The sequence below is a fragment of the Anarrhichthys ocellatus genome, unplaced genomic scaffold, assembly GCF_004355925.1.
Source record: "Anarrhichthys ocellatus isolate YVR2014 unplaced genomic scaffold, GSC_Weel_1.0 scaffold61, whole genome shotgun sequence".
NCBI classification, from domain to species: Eukaryota; Metazoa; Chordata; class Actinopteri; order Perciformes; family Anarhichadidae; genus Anarrhichthys; species Anarrhichthys ocellatus.
Genome location: NW_022280091.1, coordinates 1,361,244 through 1,377,195, shown reverse-complemented (window position 1 = coordinate 1,377,195; position 15,952 = coordinate 1,361,244). Strand labels below are relative to the sequence as shown.

General features: G+C 45.6%; 1 protein-coding gene across 23 annotated transcripts in view; it reads left to right on the top strand.

The window, feature by feature from the left end:
- The first annotated feature begins 8,102 nt into the window (after positions 1–8,102).
- Positions 8,103–15,952, top strand: part of LOC116396895 (receptor-type tyrosine-protein phosphatase delta-like) — a 150,323-nt gene continuing 142,473 nt past the window's right edge. For 15 of the 23 annotated variants that reach the window (XM_031871850.1, XM_031871863.1, XM_031871864.1 and 12 more), the window contains exons 1-2: positions 8,103–8,235; positions 8,437–8,549. The gene's annotated coding sequence lies outside the window, so the exon portion shown is untranslated. The remainder of the gene's footprint in view (positions 8,236–8,436; positions 8,550–15,952) is intronic. The other 8 variants (XM_031871873.1, XM_031871872.1, XM_031871871.1 and 5 more) reach the window with 1 other exon arrangement.

Here is a 15,952-nt window from a genome sequence, read left to right as displayed (position 1 = left end):
CCGAGTTCTTGATTCAGCGGTCGCCGTAATTAACGGCTCCGCGAACTGTGACTCATCCCAAACTAGGTGAGAGCAGCTCTCTGTCAGCTTTCTCTCCCCCCCTCTCACCGTGGTCTCCTCTCACAAGTCGTAGGGTATTTACTGAGACTTGCGCGCCATATCCCCCAGAACCAACCCTGAAACACTCCCATCTCTCACCTGGCTGACTGGTTTGCGTTGTTAGCCCCTCTCCTGTCCGGGGCCTTTCCTCATTTGATTCCTGTAATCTTTCTCCTCCTCCTCTCCTTTCTATTTTTCCTGCTACACCCTGCGGTAATTTCTCTGCTCTCTGGCCCCTCTCCTCCTCCACCGAGCCTACTTATCTCTTTAATGGGGATATCAATTAACACGGGAAACTGGGACCTCAAGGCCCCCTCGGAGAATTAATGCATAACATCTTAAGCCACAGAGACAGCTCTGCTCCCTCTCCTGTACTTTCTTCTCTCCCCTCCTATTTTTCTTCCATAGTAGTTGGCTCTCTGCAGAGAGGGGACTATTCATTTTCTCCGAAACCTCTTCCTGGGTTTGAGCCACTTGCTGTTTATGCAGCAGCAGAAAGTTTTATGTCACGTTTTTTTTATGATTTGGCAGGGGGCTGGTGAGCCGCATCCGCACACTTCTCCCGGTATGTTGCTTATGTATTCTCTGTTTTGACAACATGGCAGGTGTGGCGATTTGGCTATGGTGATGGCCCTTGTGCCTGTAAAAAAAAGAAAGAACATGAAGCAGGCAGAATTATTTTTATGCTTCAAATCTAAAATGACCCAAGGGGCAATTTAACGAAAATGTATAGTTACATAAATGTGCAATCAGCAGCATAACTGTCATCATACTATACTACTATGTCATCACTATAGTAGTACAGAGAAGCTGGATGCTTTGTTCTTTTTGATTGGATGCACATAATAATATCACCATTACAAGTGTAAGTCGAATCCAGGTGTCCTGTCCACTGCAGCAAGCTCAACAAATAACGCAAATCTGTAAAAGCACTCGATTAGGAAGCACAGTAGTCATCGCACTCCATCCTGTCGCTATAGTGAGATTTGCCTGAACCACCAACAGGTTTTCAACCATGTGCACAGGAAGTAACACACACAGAGAGAGATGGAGAGGCTCGCAGCAAGCTCAAGCCTCTCACCAAACAGACCGTTGATATGGGATGATTTTGTGAAACCTGTTCAAATGCAACATTTTTGAATAATTATCGGCAATAACTATTTGAATCAGGATCCCTGCAAAGACACGGCAACTAAACTAAGGTAACTTTATAATCAGCGTCTGGCGACAAAATTGTCTGAGACTATGGGTGTCATGGACCCTGGCCAACGCAAGTTCGACGCGGAGCACGACCATCCATCCCTCACACCTTTCACCATAAACGTCACACCGCATATTGCATTGGCACCGGACGCTGGTATTGGATATAAATCTCATCCTGCAGAATCACCCGATATGGACGTCACACTCCTACAGGAAAGCTGGGCTGGGCGGTGTGAGAAATGCATTGCATTTCTTCAGCAGACATTATACAAACGGCACTTAAATCCGATTTTTAAGAAAGTAACAGGACCTTCTTAAGGAACAGTGCTGATGTGACACAGAAGACCATATTAGTACCATATAATTTCTTGCCCGTATAACTTCCCCTAACTGTGGCCAGCGGTAACATTTCACTGGCTCTTTGCACAAAAGACTTAATACATCAGCAGGGGTTTGCGAGCACAGCTGCTCAAAGTCATTCACTCCTATGCTAAATCAGTGGCTGTTTTGCTTTGACTTCAAGCATATCTGAACTGGCGGGCTGGCTTGATTGTTTTTGCTGGAAAAAAACCACAAGAAAGCACCAGGGCACCCTGATCCACAACCAAACTTTACCTCCAGTGCCAACCCAACAAGTGCTTTGTGACAGGCCCCCGCCCCTTTTTTTTTCCACAGCAGACATTATGACTTATCGTAGACGCACAGGTGGAACCAATAACATTAACGATGACTCTGTTTCTATTCGAGTGCTCCGGTAAGCCGTGACAGCGAGCACAATACCTGGATCCTAAAAACCGAAGCAGCTGAATGGAATTAAGCCATCGTTCATTTGATTATTCGCACCTGTGCTTTTCCGACTGAATTGAATTGATTTCCCCAAAGTGCGAGTGCGGCTGAGCTAAAGAGCAGCATTTGAGAGGCAGAAGGAGCACTGGATCAGAGCACTTCAGTACCGAGGCAGACTTGGCTTTAGAATTGTCCGAAGGGTAAGCAACCTGTTTTTGGTTCGATGCCTAAAATAAGGTCTGTAGTCATGATTTAAGGGGGAAATATTGGCAGAAATTAACTATAATATTCATAACTATGTTTTCATTAGTTTATGATCACCTGAAACTAAGAATCGTTGGGTTTTTGTTACATCAGCATGAGCCTTTTCTGTCTACATAGACGGAGTCCACCATGTTTCTACAGTACCCCAGAACGGACAAACCAAACACCGGCCCACAACACCTGTTACCTGTAACGTTACCTGAACGCCACCGTAGTTCTCTGACACACGAAAATGGAGGGTAGTTTGGAATAGTATTCAGCAGGAAGCAATCTGCAGCCTCACCACTAGATGCCACTAAATCCGACACGCTACTCCTTTAACGCAAGCTTTAGCTCGCACAATGCAAGAGATATTATCCTTTTGTTCCGAGATGTAAAATGTGTCAGTAAATACCAGCTTTTACGTATCTTAAAAAAAGGCAGTTGCTAACAAGTGGCTAAATGAGACAACAAAACGCCATCACGCCGACTGGTCCGCCTTTACAGCCTCGTTGTGTGTACTCACGATCATGCAACCTTGATGACAATAGTTTAGTCAAAAATTTGCTTTTTTAATGTCGATTGCATTCCCCCTAAAAAAATCATAAAAGTGGTCTTCATATGTGAAGATTATCTTGCTGAACAAAATGTGGAAGTATCATAAACGTTTGTTTGCCACAGAGCGGATTTTCTGCAGTAATCTAAAATCCTGTATTTAAAAAATCCCATTGGCTTTTTGTGGAGGGAACCAGTGTGATGCTAACTTCCGGGTCGGCCTTCAAAAATACATCATCCCTGCGCCACTCTACAACATTAGCCAAATAACATGAGCTAGCTAGCTACCAGCTAATTTTGACGCTAAACAGCATATGCGAACATAGTAATTGACACTATGATAATACAAACTTTATGTACGATATGTTCCCATTTATCGCACTGTCTGAGAGCTATCTGTATCTCTACAGTACTTATATTTCTCTGCCACCACAATCCCAAAAATTGCACCTTTTTAATAATAGTGAATCTGGATCAGTAGAGGCATGAGTAGTAGACACTGGGGTGAACAAACGTGTTGTATAACTAACAGCGTATTTCACAGGAAAAAGCTTAGAGGCCACAATCTTCAAGATGACTCAGTGTGTTACTGCCTCCCTCCATCATAAATATTTTCTGAAACCTCCAATATCCAACTAGGTGACTTGACCTTACGGTGTGAGGTTACATTAGGGTTCTATTTTCTGCTGCGTTGGAGCGTAAGGTCCTAAGGTCAACAGTGAAATGACTAAATCAATGTCGAAACTGAGACACAGTTGGGGGTGATGACTTGTAGTGGCAGAAAAGGATCTAGGGTAATATTAATGGCATTATTGATAGTCCCGGTCATCTCAAAATAAAAACTCTTAAATCCCACCCCAACCCCTGACCCACCCCCACCCCACATCCCCTTCTTCGACACAGACGAGCGCTGCTGTAAGCTTTTTTGGACTAATGAGCTCGCAGTTTGCTTTGCTTTCCTCAAACATCTAAACTAAAAAGAACAAGCAAAGTGATTAATACTCCAAAACTGTATTCACGCTCACTTGATCCTGCAAACATGTCCTATCGATAAAAGCGCTTTCAAACCAAGCGCTTTTCAGCTTTGACTCATCCGACAACCGATGTGGTCAGAGGGTGAGCTTAAACCGCCGCCTCCTCCAAAGATAAAATTCAAAACTAATCAGAGCTAATCCCATTCATATCCATTATGTCGTCAGCTGGATCGATAGTGACAAGGTCTGCAGCGCATCGCTCTGGGCCTGTCAGCAGGTGGAAGTCCTAATCTATAGGAAAATGGCCGGCCACCAGCGCAAGACACGTATAAATGAAACATGGATGTTTATCAAGCCGGATAGGATTTATATAGACGTGTGTGCGACTAAGTGTTTGATGCTGCTCTTTGAACACAATGTGAGCCAGGGGTTTATCTGATGGGAGGGGTGCTCCCGTCTGCGTGTGTGCGTGTGCATATGTGTTGTATTTTTTTTTCCCCTGTTATGTCGGTTGAAACGCTTTTTTTCTTTTCTTATTTAAACCATGTTGCTTTGGTACCCCCTGAGCTTTCAAACCCCTGGGTGGTCGATATGGCCTAGTTTTTGAAATTTCCTGCTGCACACGAAGAAGCGCACACAAACAACTGGCACACACACACACACACACAACGCACCGTCAGCCCGGTTCGCACGGCAGACACAGACGTTGTAAGCGAATCGACAGAACACGTATGAAGGTGCTTTTGTTCTTTTCAATTTTCATGCTATTGCAGGGAGGAAAGCGTCTGAGGAGGGAAAAGGGAGGACAGAGGAAGAAAAGGGAGGAGGTGAGGGGGAGGAGATGGGAAGAAGGGGGGAGAAGAAGAAGGAAGAGGAGGGGAAGACAGAGTATAATAATGTGTCACAGTATATGGAGCCAAGCCAAGACACACGCTGTGAATAATCTGTGGTGTTTTTTTTTTTTGCTGAGCCGGTTGTTGTAGCATTAAAAATATAATGCCAAGTATGTCCCGGTGTCTGGCTCGCCTTAATGATGACAGCCCAAGGGGGATGGATAATTAAGACAAAAAGCATGAGGAGTTTGCCTGCATATAGTTTTAATACTTTCACAATGGGTCTTATCCAATGTTATTACACATGACATCGATAGGTTGAACAACTCAGGACTATTCTATCGCTTTGTCACGATTCTATGTTCTGTTTGCGTTCCGTTCCATGTGATCCTGAGCCACATCGATGCATGAAAGGAAATGACAAAAGCTGTTTTACAGGTACAGAAAAGCACAAGAGGACTTGCCGACAAGCCGAGCCCGCATAAAATTATATATAGACGAAGAATTTCCTGTTATTATTTCTGTGAATCTTGAAAGCGAAATACAGATGGACAGATGGATACATATAACCGCAGGTGCATAGCAATAAGATTCATCATCTTGAAATCCAGGTTTAGGCCTAAATCTACCGAAGTGTTGAGTCCCGGAGTGTCTGAAATAAACCCGCTCTGCAGGAAAGAACGTCTGAAACTTTAAATCCATAAAGTAAAAGGCTTTATAATGTACACTTCTTCCCTTCCCTTTGACTTCCCTCTCTCCCTCCCTCCGCAAGGAGACACCAAAACGACGTGATTGATCGACGAATTATCCAACCGGCCGATTGATTAAAATACGGGGAGTTATCTTTTGGTTGTTGCTGTTAGTAAACAGTTCCATATGGTTAAAGTTTGATCGCACATAAACACAAGAGAGTTGTATTCCACGCGGCGCAAAGCAACGGATCGATATTCCAACAAAATCACAAATAAACCCACATGCGTACACATGCAGCGCGGATGCACAAAGCTGACACACAAACACTTCATCCCACATGCTCTGTAAATAGAGAGCAGGATGTTGCAGACATTTGGGTGCATGAACAAACAAGAGAGGCTCCTGGAGAGAGAGAGAGAGTGAGAGTGAGAGCGAGAGAGAGATGGAGAGGATGAAGACGGAGAGCTCGGGGTAGGTGGACAGATGAAGTGGTGACTCAGGAATGAGATGTGAAAAGAAAAAGATCCAGCACTTGGAATTATTCTTACTCCCCCTAGCTCCTCTCTCGCTCGTTCCAGCAAAAGTGGCATTAGATGGACACGGATCTCACCCTGACCTCTGCCCCCTCTTCCCTACTCGCCCCATCCATCTTCTCTCCTCCCTGCTCCCGTCCCGTCTCTTTCCTCCTCTCTTTTTTGTTTTTATCCTCGCACGAGGAGACCGTCCAGAAGCCTGCCACTCTCGCTTTTGTGAGCAGCAGCCCCAGCGAGTCATCGCGATTGCAGCAAATGAAAGAGAGGATATTCAGGAGATGGGACACAAACCTTCTGCCTGCAGAAGTTTCTTTTTTTACATGATAGAATGAAAAAAGAATAACAGGTGAAATGAAATACACCTGTGGTTGGCACTGTTGGCTCACACCAAAAAAAGTATTGCTTTAAAAATGGAATATTAGACTTACATGTTTTCTTTAGTAGCGTTTAACTCCTGCTATCGTTGTGAAATAAAGAAAGTGTCACCTTTGTGATTTGGATATGTGTATATATATGCATGTATGCATTTGACATGGAAATTGTGTCGCAGAGTAGGTAAGATGTTGATGCATCTTGTCTCATTGTCAATTTAGTTAGTAGATGATCTGACTTAATAATAGCTTTGCTCATTAAATAAATGGCATTTGTTGTGTGAAATGGCCCCTCTGCTCTTTCTTCTGTACAGGTTAAGGCTTTATTTTATTAAAGTTTATTCATTTTTCAATATATTTCTTTATGGGTTTTTTTCCAGACAAGCTGGCCCAGTACTGCTTTAAAAAGGAAACCGTGCTCTAGGCATGAGTGTATGGAAGTGTTAAATCATTTTTCGTGGATTCATGAATTCATTTTCGGTTGTCGTGGTGCATTCATCAAAATCTGGAAGGATTAGTGGTTTTCACCAGATGAATGTTTGGATGATAAACACCGCTGCTGGTGCTGCAAGTCTCTGGAGCGTTGACTCTGCCGCCTGAGGTATACTGTGAGTCTGGCTGTGAGCCAAAAAGTCCTGGGTCATCTCTTGAAAGCATCTTTGAGGAGCATGAAGGTAGATGAAGTCTGAAGTTATCACCCTCTCTCTTTCTCTTCAACGCTGACGTAGCCTAAGCAAGTAGCTGACGACATTGGCAGGACAGGTTGTACGATATTATCTCCACCATGGGGATTATGCGATGGGTCACGTGTGTGTGTGTGTGTGGTTCCTTGAGTGAGTGTGCACCTTTGTGTCTGTCCACGGCTAATCTCCCATTCTGCTGCAGCAAACTGCATAATAGTTTTTTGGGCGGACAGTTATGGCTGCATGCTCAAGGACCTCTAGTGGTTGCCTTGATTCATACTTTCTCTAAAACACCTTTTACTGCCTGTTTTATATACTGCCTGCTGACTTCTCACTCACTAGTCTTAACCGGCCCCCGGTCAGTAGGGTCCGCTGGTGATAACACAGCTGGGGCCCAAAGATACAGCGGGGATAAAAAAAGTTTGCTTACTTTATTGTTTTGGACGGTGTGTTTGCCTAACCGCTAACAGCTAACAGAACTACCAGTACACAGACTCCCGCCAGTCGCTGCTACGCGACTATGCGGGGAGACAGCTTGGTGACTTTAATTTTGTTTTTGGCAAGATTGTATAAAATCTCTCATACGACGACAACAAGCCGATTGCCTGCACACATCTCAACTTCTTTTTGAGTTTGAACGAAGTGTGTTTTGTGACGGCAATTGCCAATTTCGACTCTTATTCATTCAACCTCACAATACAGTGGTGGTCTTTCCACACCTTCGGGAAATCTGCAATCCTTCTATTTGTACATTATTGTGTGTGTGTGTGGGGGGGGGGGGGGGGGGCGCTATTAGCCTCAGGACATGTTGACTGTTACCAGCATACATCACAACAGGCTGTACTGTATTGTATTGTATTGTAGCTCTTAACATACACCTCAGATGCATTTGAGCTCCTCCGGAAAACTCAACATTATTTATCAAGACGTTTTGCTGAGTTCGTTGTGTATTTTTGGGTAATGCATGGGCCCTTTATGTTTCACATCTTGACCCAGTTGAATAACTTTTAAGTGGCGGATTGTTTAATGCAATTCTCTGAATCGGTCTCTCACTACTGCACATCTGATCTCTCTCTCTCTCTCTCTCCCTCCCTCCCTCCCTCCCTCTCGCTCTCCCTCTCCCTCTCCTCCGGAGCTTATCTCGGTGCGCATCGTCAGCATCAGTTTGAAGTCAAATCTGACAGCCGCTGCCTTTGCCTGGTCCCTTTTTTTTCACCCCGCCTCGCTCACTCTCCGGTGGTCATCCCGGCCCGTTTTAAGAGGTACAGTCCCGGATTAGTGGGCTAAACGCGTGTAATTATTGATCGCACTTTCTTTTTGGGGTGGATGGGATGGGCGGTTGTAGTGAGGTGGGGGAGTGGAAGCTTGACCTCGATTGCCGCCCAGGATGTGAGAGGGTCCATAAACTGCCGTGCTTTTTCTCAATCTGGTCTTACCTTTTTTTTTTTTACCTCTCTTCGCAGTTCGGTCGGGACCGTGGGAGCGCGTCCGATCGCCGTCTTCAACTTGGGGCGAAGAAAGACACAGGAACCTCCTCGGGATTCTCCGTACACCGAGCTCTGATCCGGATATTCTGGTGAGCACACTTTGGCACAACATTGTTGCTTGATTATTCATTTTTTATTATTTATTTATTTCTTAATCATTCATTCCAGTAACACATGTTGAAAGTGCTCGCTCAAATTGCTCTTGGTGATCTGGAAAGGAGCGTGTCTGAATTGATCCGAGCGCTTTAAAAAATAATTATGATAAAATGATCACTGTAAAACACTTCAAGGAAGCGTACTCGTGAAATTGTTTGCACTTGCTGCAAAAAAGAAAGAAAAGGAAGACAGCGTGGTTCGCTCATCTCTTTCAAATCGTTTACCCCATGGCGGAGAAGTTCGCTCGCTTATTATGCACGGGAATTAAACGTTGGCCATTTGTGTCAATTACCAGTCGGTATTCCTTACACGGAGGGTGATGGGAGTAAAACACAGCCGACCAGGGGTAGGGGGGGGGGGGGGGGGGGGGGGGGGGGGGGAGAGGGGGGGGGGGATTAGGAGTGTGAGAAGAAAGAAACATTTGAGGGATCCCTCAGGGAAGTGCTGCTCCCCTTCTTTTATGAGAGGGGTTTTATTACTCCTTTTTATTTCTCCACAATGATGACATTGTCTGATATTGTTCTAAAGCCTCTACTTGATATGCTATTAGGCTGTATTGTCAGTGCCATCACTCCGCATCACATATACAGTGACATTCTCTAGTGCAGCTGGCAGAAATCGATGGGACCATTTGCTGCTTTTTTATTGTCCTGTTTATCAATTAAGCTTGTCTATAATGGAGATATCACACTTCCTCCAACATAAAACATTACTCTCCCACACACCATCCGCTAGCATCTCACCTCCCACATAGCCACACTGGCTGTGTCCGCGGCCGATTATCTGGTTATGTGCCACCATTTGCACTAATAGAGAGGCCCCTACTTAATGTAATGACAGCTCGATCTGTCAGCCCGTGTGCAACAGAGGGGGCCCGCTCAAAGGCTCATGAGCGGGTGTCATCGAGGGCAGATTGAGGAGCCGCGAAGACGCGGCGGACATGACAAAGTGCCTGGGAGAGGAGCGCACGAGTAGTTTGCTGATGTGTTTTATTGTCCGTGTACAGTGTGGGGGGCCCTCATTGTGGAGCATGTACCCAGGAATGTGTGTGTGTCCTGGTCTGTGTGTGTGTGTGTGTGTGTGTGTGTGTGACATCTCTGCTCAGTCATGTGTATGCAAGGAAAGTATAAGTGAGCAAAAAGAAAAGAGGGACAGACAGAGGGAGGGTGGGAGAGAGAGAGATTATGCTAACTCAAAGTATTGGAGGAAGAGGAAAACCCATGTAAGCAGTTTTTCTTTTAGCTTATTTATATATTTAGCTGTCAGGGCCCTCACACGGCGGGTTCTTCTGGCTTTGACATGCTTGTCACCGTAGCGCGAGATTTATATGAAAGAAGGCCACTGCTTATTTTAGCTAAGCTACTGCGACTGCGAGACAAATAAGGGGAGGCTAAGAGGATTGACCAAAACAAGACCACCGATTTAAACGCTAACGAGGCCAGTTTATAACTCAGGTGACACGAGGGGAGATTTGCGGGGACAGCAGTTTAGGGTCCGCCGTACTGCATCCCTGCTCAGTGGCCTAAAGGGCGATGGGTGAGAGCGCAGGAGGAAATGATACGGAGATGTGGATACTATAATAATAATAATCAGAATATATGTCATGTCGTTGGTTACATTTAAGTTGAAAAATAGTAACGCATCAAAGGAAATGTATTTCATTCAGTGAGCGCCCAGTGTCCACCCCTCCTCAATTTTACCGCCTCTCTTTCTTGTCTGGGATTCACACAGATGTTTCAGCACAGATATTGACCCTAATTGTAGACATGGCCAGGCAATCATGCAATGAACCAATCAATTAGGCTCGGCCAACCCCATCAGTTGTTTTTTTATCGGGTGAAAATGAGATGATGTATTCTCAGCTGATGTGTATGACATGGTGTCGCTGATGGCAGTCAAAGTGATGGAGATGATAGTGTTGCTCTGGCTCTTAATAGGGCCTGTTCTCAAAAATTGAAAAGTAGTTATCTATAATTCATATACAACCCACGTAATCGGGAGGCAAGATGCGCAGGGCGGCCTCTGAGGAAGTCGGGTAACGTAGTACAAGGAGCTACAAAGTCTGCATAAGGGGAAAGGTGGGGCGGACAACTTATTTGACCTTACTTTTGTTACAAAACTTAAAGTAACTTTTCGTAAGATATCTTCCGAACCGTTGCACAAGGATACATCAGTGTTGTAGTCAAGATCACCTAAACCGAGACCAAGTCACCACCAAGACCAGAGTGTATCAAAGACAAGACACAGACTTTGAGGGGTTAGACTGAGTTTAAGAGCAAGGCTGGACCAAGACCAAAACTTTGAGGGGTTGAGACAGAGTTAAGACCAAGACCAGAGTATATCGAAACCCGAGACAAGACCAAAACTTTGAGGGTTGTGACCATGTCGAGACCAAGACCAGACCAGTGCGAGTCCCACACTGCACTACACACTTCCGATTAAATGTGGAACATGCAAACCATAGTCACTCCTCAAATTGGTCTGAAAAATTCTACATTCCCATAAAAACAACAGCAGAAAACAAATGAAGATTCCTCTTCATTCACCTCTTGTATTGCCTTATCTACTGTATATGTGTATGTATGAGTGTACCAGGAGAAATGTCTCAGAAGTTGTTCCAAAAATGAGTCTTATTTCTGGGATTTGTTTCTTTGTTTTCTATGAGTAGTCACAGTAATGATGTTAACAAATAATAAGGCAATTTAATGAAATCGCGCAGTTGTGGTCGGGAATGAAATCCAGAGTCCTCATCGTCAGAGACCGAGACAAGGTCGGGTAAATATGTAGTCAATTACGAGACGAGACCTTTAAAAAAAAGTGGTCTTGAGACAGGTCTCGAGTACTGCAACACCAGGATGCGTTGCCTCATGATACCGATCATCTGATCATCACTTTAAACTGACAATAAAGTAGGAATCTAGGTGCATTACATCATGGTGATAACGCTGGTACAGTGCTGCAGTCTGGAGCAGGGCGCTACATCTTACACCAGAAGAAGATCAAAAGGACTTGATTTCCCAGAATGCTCCTCACTCTTAAGAGCTGTGTGACTTCTATTGGAACAGAGGCGAGCACCGGGCTAAGGGGGCTCTCGCAAGAAGCAGACGAATCCGAACGTGTTTTGACAGCATGAAAGAGCGGATCTAGTTGTATCTGGTGTTGCTGTTGAGATGGTGGGCTGGCAGCATCATCGCAGCCTTAAGAACATGACAGTCCGTGCAAAATGATAGCGGCATTCAAAGCCAATCCTGATTTCTCCTTGTGACAGATTGTGCGTGTGTGTCTTTTTCTTTCATTCTTTCTTGCCTTCATTTTTGTCTTTTGTTCTCTCAGACACTCACACACTAAATCCCACTTAACGGCTTTACATGTGCACTTAACGCACTCCCATTGTTAACATGGGCCATGACGAACGAAGCGTCCTCAAAAGTACCAAAACAACGCGCGGATGCAGGCCCCGCGGTCGCAGTCGCCTACACTCAGGTGCAACCTCATAGTGTGTCGGACCCGTCCGCCCGTTCTGTCATACTGTACACGGCCTTGGGCTTATAAATATCTGAGCACAGACACACACACATGCCCACGGACACACACACACACACACACACACACACACACACACACACAGTTGTATGCAGGGACAGCCCTGGTGTACTGGCGCCAAACCAAAGAGCCGGTGATAACGAGGTTGAAGTTAGTTAGGATTTTTAGCTGCGCCTCAACCTCCTAACACCCTTTTCTAAATCTGATTCATCCCAAAAATGAGATGTTTTTCCAAGAGAGGGAGATGAAAACATTCTCTCTCCCTTTTCCCTTTCTCTCTCCCTCCCTTCTTTCCTTGCCAAATACAGTTGAGCTCCCCCCCCCCCTCCACAAACACACACACACACACTTTCTATTACTCTCACACACTATCTGTTTCACACCCTGCTTCCTCCCTCCCAGTTCTCTCACATCTCTCTCTTCTCTCCTCCCCTGGCACCTCGATGTGTTTCTCTTTAATTGAGATGCATTTCAATGTGGTGCAAATTAGCTTTTCTACAGCTCCAGTCTAAACTTGCAACCTGTGTGTGTGTGTGTGTGTGTGTGTGTGTGTGTGTGTGTGTGTGTGTGTGTGAAAAGAATTCCCACAGTAGACAGTGAAGGCGCTACCTTCCTGTTTCGGTTTCTCCAACGCATCTTCTGATGCCTCCTCCTCCCTCCCACAAAAATGTACACTTTTAGAACAGCATTAATAACACTCACTGGTTTGTAGGACTCCTTTTAGATTGTGTCTCTTGGCTGGAGGAGCCCCCCCCCCCTCTCCAGATTTGAATTCAGATCTGTGCCTCTGAGAGAAGACAGGGCATGGCAGCTCATTAGGGAGCGGGCCGGGAATCAGGAGGCGCGTTTCAGTTATGCAATGCTCGTCTTCCTCAGTTGATCTGATGCTGTTGGTGTTTTGCTAAAAGGAAAAGGGCTGGCTGGTGATATTCTGTACACTGTGCAGGAGGGCACAAGTGTGGTGGGGGGCTAAAGTATTAAAAGTCATGTTTTTTTGAGGAACAAGCAAAGCATTGCCAATGAATGGGTTGGAGTGAGTTTCCTCCTCTCTTGGGAAACTTGAAAATTATCTACAAATTGTATTTCTAGTTTCCAACATTTCTGCTATACAACTTCAGTTTAGGATTTCTTACTGTCCGTCCGTCAGGTCCATTCTCATGAACGTGATATCTCTGGAACGCTTGCAGGGAATCTTCTCAAATTTGGCGCAAACGTCCATCAGGACTCAAGAATGAATTGATTTAAATTTAGTGGTCAAGGGTCACTGTGACCTCACCTCCGACCCATTCTCGTGAACTCGATATCTCAGGAACACCTGGAGTGAATTTCTTATATTTGGCTGGTTGGACTGATCAGAATTTGGTGGTCGGTGGCCATAACTCAAGAACTCTAGCAAATTTTGACAATTTCTCACAAATGTCCAATTGGATAAAATGATGAAGCGATGACATTTTGGATGTAAACTGCAACATGACATGGTTGGCGGAGGCATACAATCGCGTCACTCGAGGAGGCAATTCTAGTTTAATTGCAAAATTTCTGGATTGTTTGAACTTTTCTGGCCCCCTAAAAACTCATCAAAGGGAAACTATCTGTGATGATTATTCTTTGGTTGAACAATCAGCATGCGCAACCGGTGAGATGCACGTCTGCAAATAGACATAGCTTCATGCCAAAGAGTTTGGCAACCGCTGAATTAGAGGGACCGGCATGCAGCCTCAATAGAAGCTTTCACAGGGGTAAAAAAAAGTTTGTAAATGGCAAATGATCTCTCCTACAGGCAGATACCGCCACTTCATTGGACACGAATGAACGTCTATCTAGATTCTAAGATACATACATCTGAGTATGTTGAAGCAGGTTTTTTGCGGGTGGTCTCTGCTGTGCGTATGCGAGATGTAGCGAGCGGAGTCGTTAGGGAGACTGATGCTGACAGTGGGGTGACCTTGGGGCTCCCAGTCTTCCTCCTGTCGATGAAGTGGATGACTTAGTGTCTCCCTCCCCGCCCATGATGGCTCATTTATTATCATTAGGCACACAGTCAAAACGACGCCGCTCAGGCCCTTTGAAAAACAGAGCGGGCGTGCACTTCGAGTGTGAGTGAGAGACGGGGCAAAGAAAAGGGGATGTCCTGCGCCGGAGCATATGTCCGCCTCACTGGTGCGCCTGCCTTTGCGCTAGCTCCCGAACGCGCGTTCCTCCGTATCTCGACGCATGAAACATGAATAACGGCTTCGTGCCACAGCCCTAACCTCGCGCCACCTCAGCCAGCCAGCGAGCAGCGCCAGTGGTATATGGGTACATCAGGGCTGCCTCTGTGCTATCGTTTCTCAGCGTGATGGATGGAGACTTCTGCGGGGCCAGTCAATACCCAATCTGAGCCCCACTGTCCTGATTTAAGATACAGCAGCACCCAGGTGACACTCTCGGAGAGCACGCCACTTTAATCACTCCGAGCGTCAACCCCTCCGCGCTGCCAAGATTGGTGTGTGTGTGGGCGGGGCGGTGTGTGTGTGTTTGTGGTTGTGTGTGTTTGTATTAGTATCTCACTCAGTCAAGCACTGCTGTAATCATACAGCGATCGGCAAGTGCCTGCACTTCTTACAGAGTTAACATTTCTTTAGAATTTAAAGGGAGTATCATAAATAACGGTCGCATGGGGGGACTAGACGTGTAGCTTCAGCAGTAACATAAAACACACGTGAAGAGTTATCTAAAAGGGGGCTGGAATTTGTATGGAGCCTTGTGTAAACTCAATAGTGTTTTTATATTGCTTGGTCAAATGGAGGAAATGTCATTTCTGCCTGTTTTTTTATTTTTGAATCCAATCCACGAAGAGAGGAGGAGAGAAGTATTTTCCTTAACATAAACCAGTTGTCTAAACAAACTCATAAAAACATAACATAGTTGTATCTAAGTGTCATTTTTTTTATCAGACATGGCTGCATTCAGATACACCAAAATCTAACCGGCAAAATATGACAAATTCATACGAATTGTACCCGTATGCGAGGATGGAGAATGTTTCGCGAGGGAGAAAAAAAATTCAAATTCCGGCATCCTCAATGTTTACAATCTCGCTGTTGACGAGGGCATCATGCGGGGCGAGAACGCTCTGACGCGTGCGGTAATCAAAGGGGAAGATTGTGTTTGTGTGAGCGAGCGGCTGGATATCACTACTTTATCGGAGAGTAATCAGTTTGCGCCGGTTCGAATTGTTCCCTCTTTGACATGTCATCATTTACATACATACACACGACGCACACTTCCTTGTGTACACGCACACACACACACACACACACACACACACACACACACACACACACACGCACACACTCTCCCCTCCACTTTGGCTGTTAGTCTAATTTATGAGGTGCCGTTAATTTGGCCTAACGCTCGTTGCGAGACCTCCCTCCTCCTCTCATCCCTTCGTCCCCGCATCCCCTCCTTCTCATCCTCCCTCTCATCAGTCACTCGGCAGAGTAAATCAGAGGGGTGGTATTGCACAGCAGGCAATACATAGACTGGACACCTTGACTAATATACCGCTGTCCTCCCTCCCTAGCTCTCTCCCTGTCTATCTAAGTCTCTCCCTCTCTCGCCCCCGCCTGGCTAAATCAAATTTGGCTCCTCTCTCCTCTCCTCTCATCCGTTCCTCTTTTAGTTTAGCTCCCCCCATCGTCACCATCCGCATTTCCTTCTCTTCTCTTGTGCCTGCTTTCCTGTGCGCTTTCTCTCTCCACTCTTCTGCTCCCCCCCCCCCCCCCCCCCCCCCCCCCCCCCCCCCCCCCCC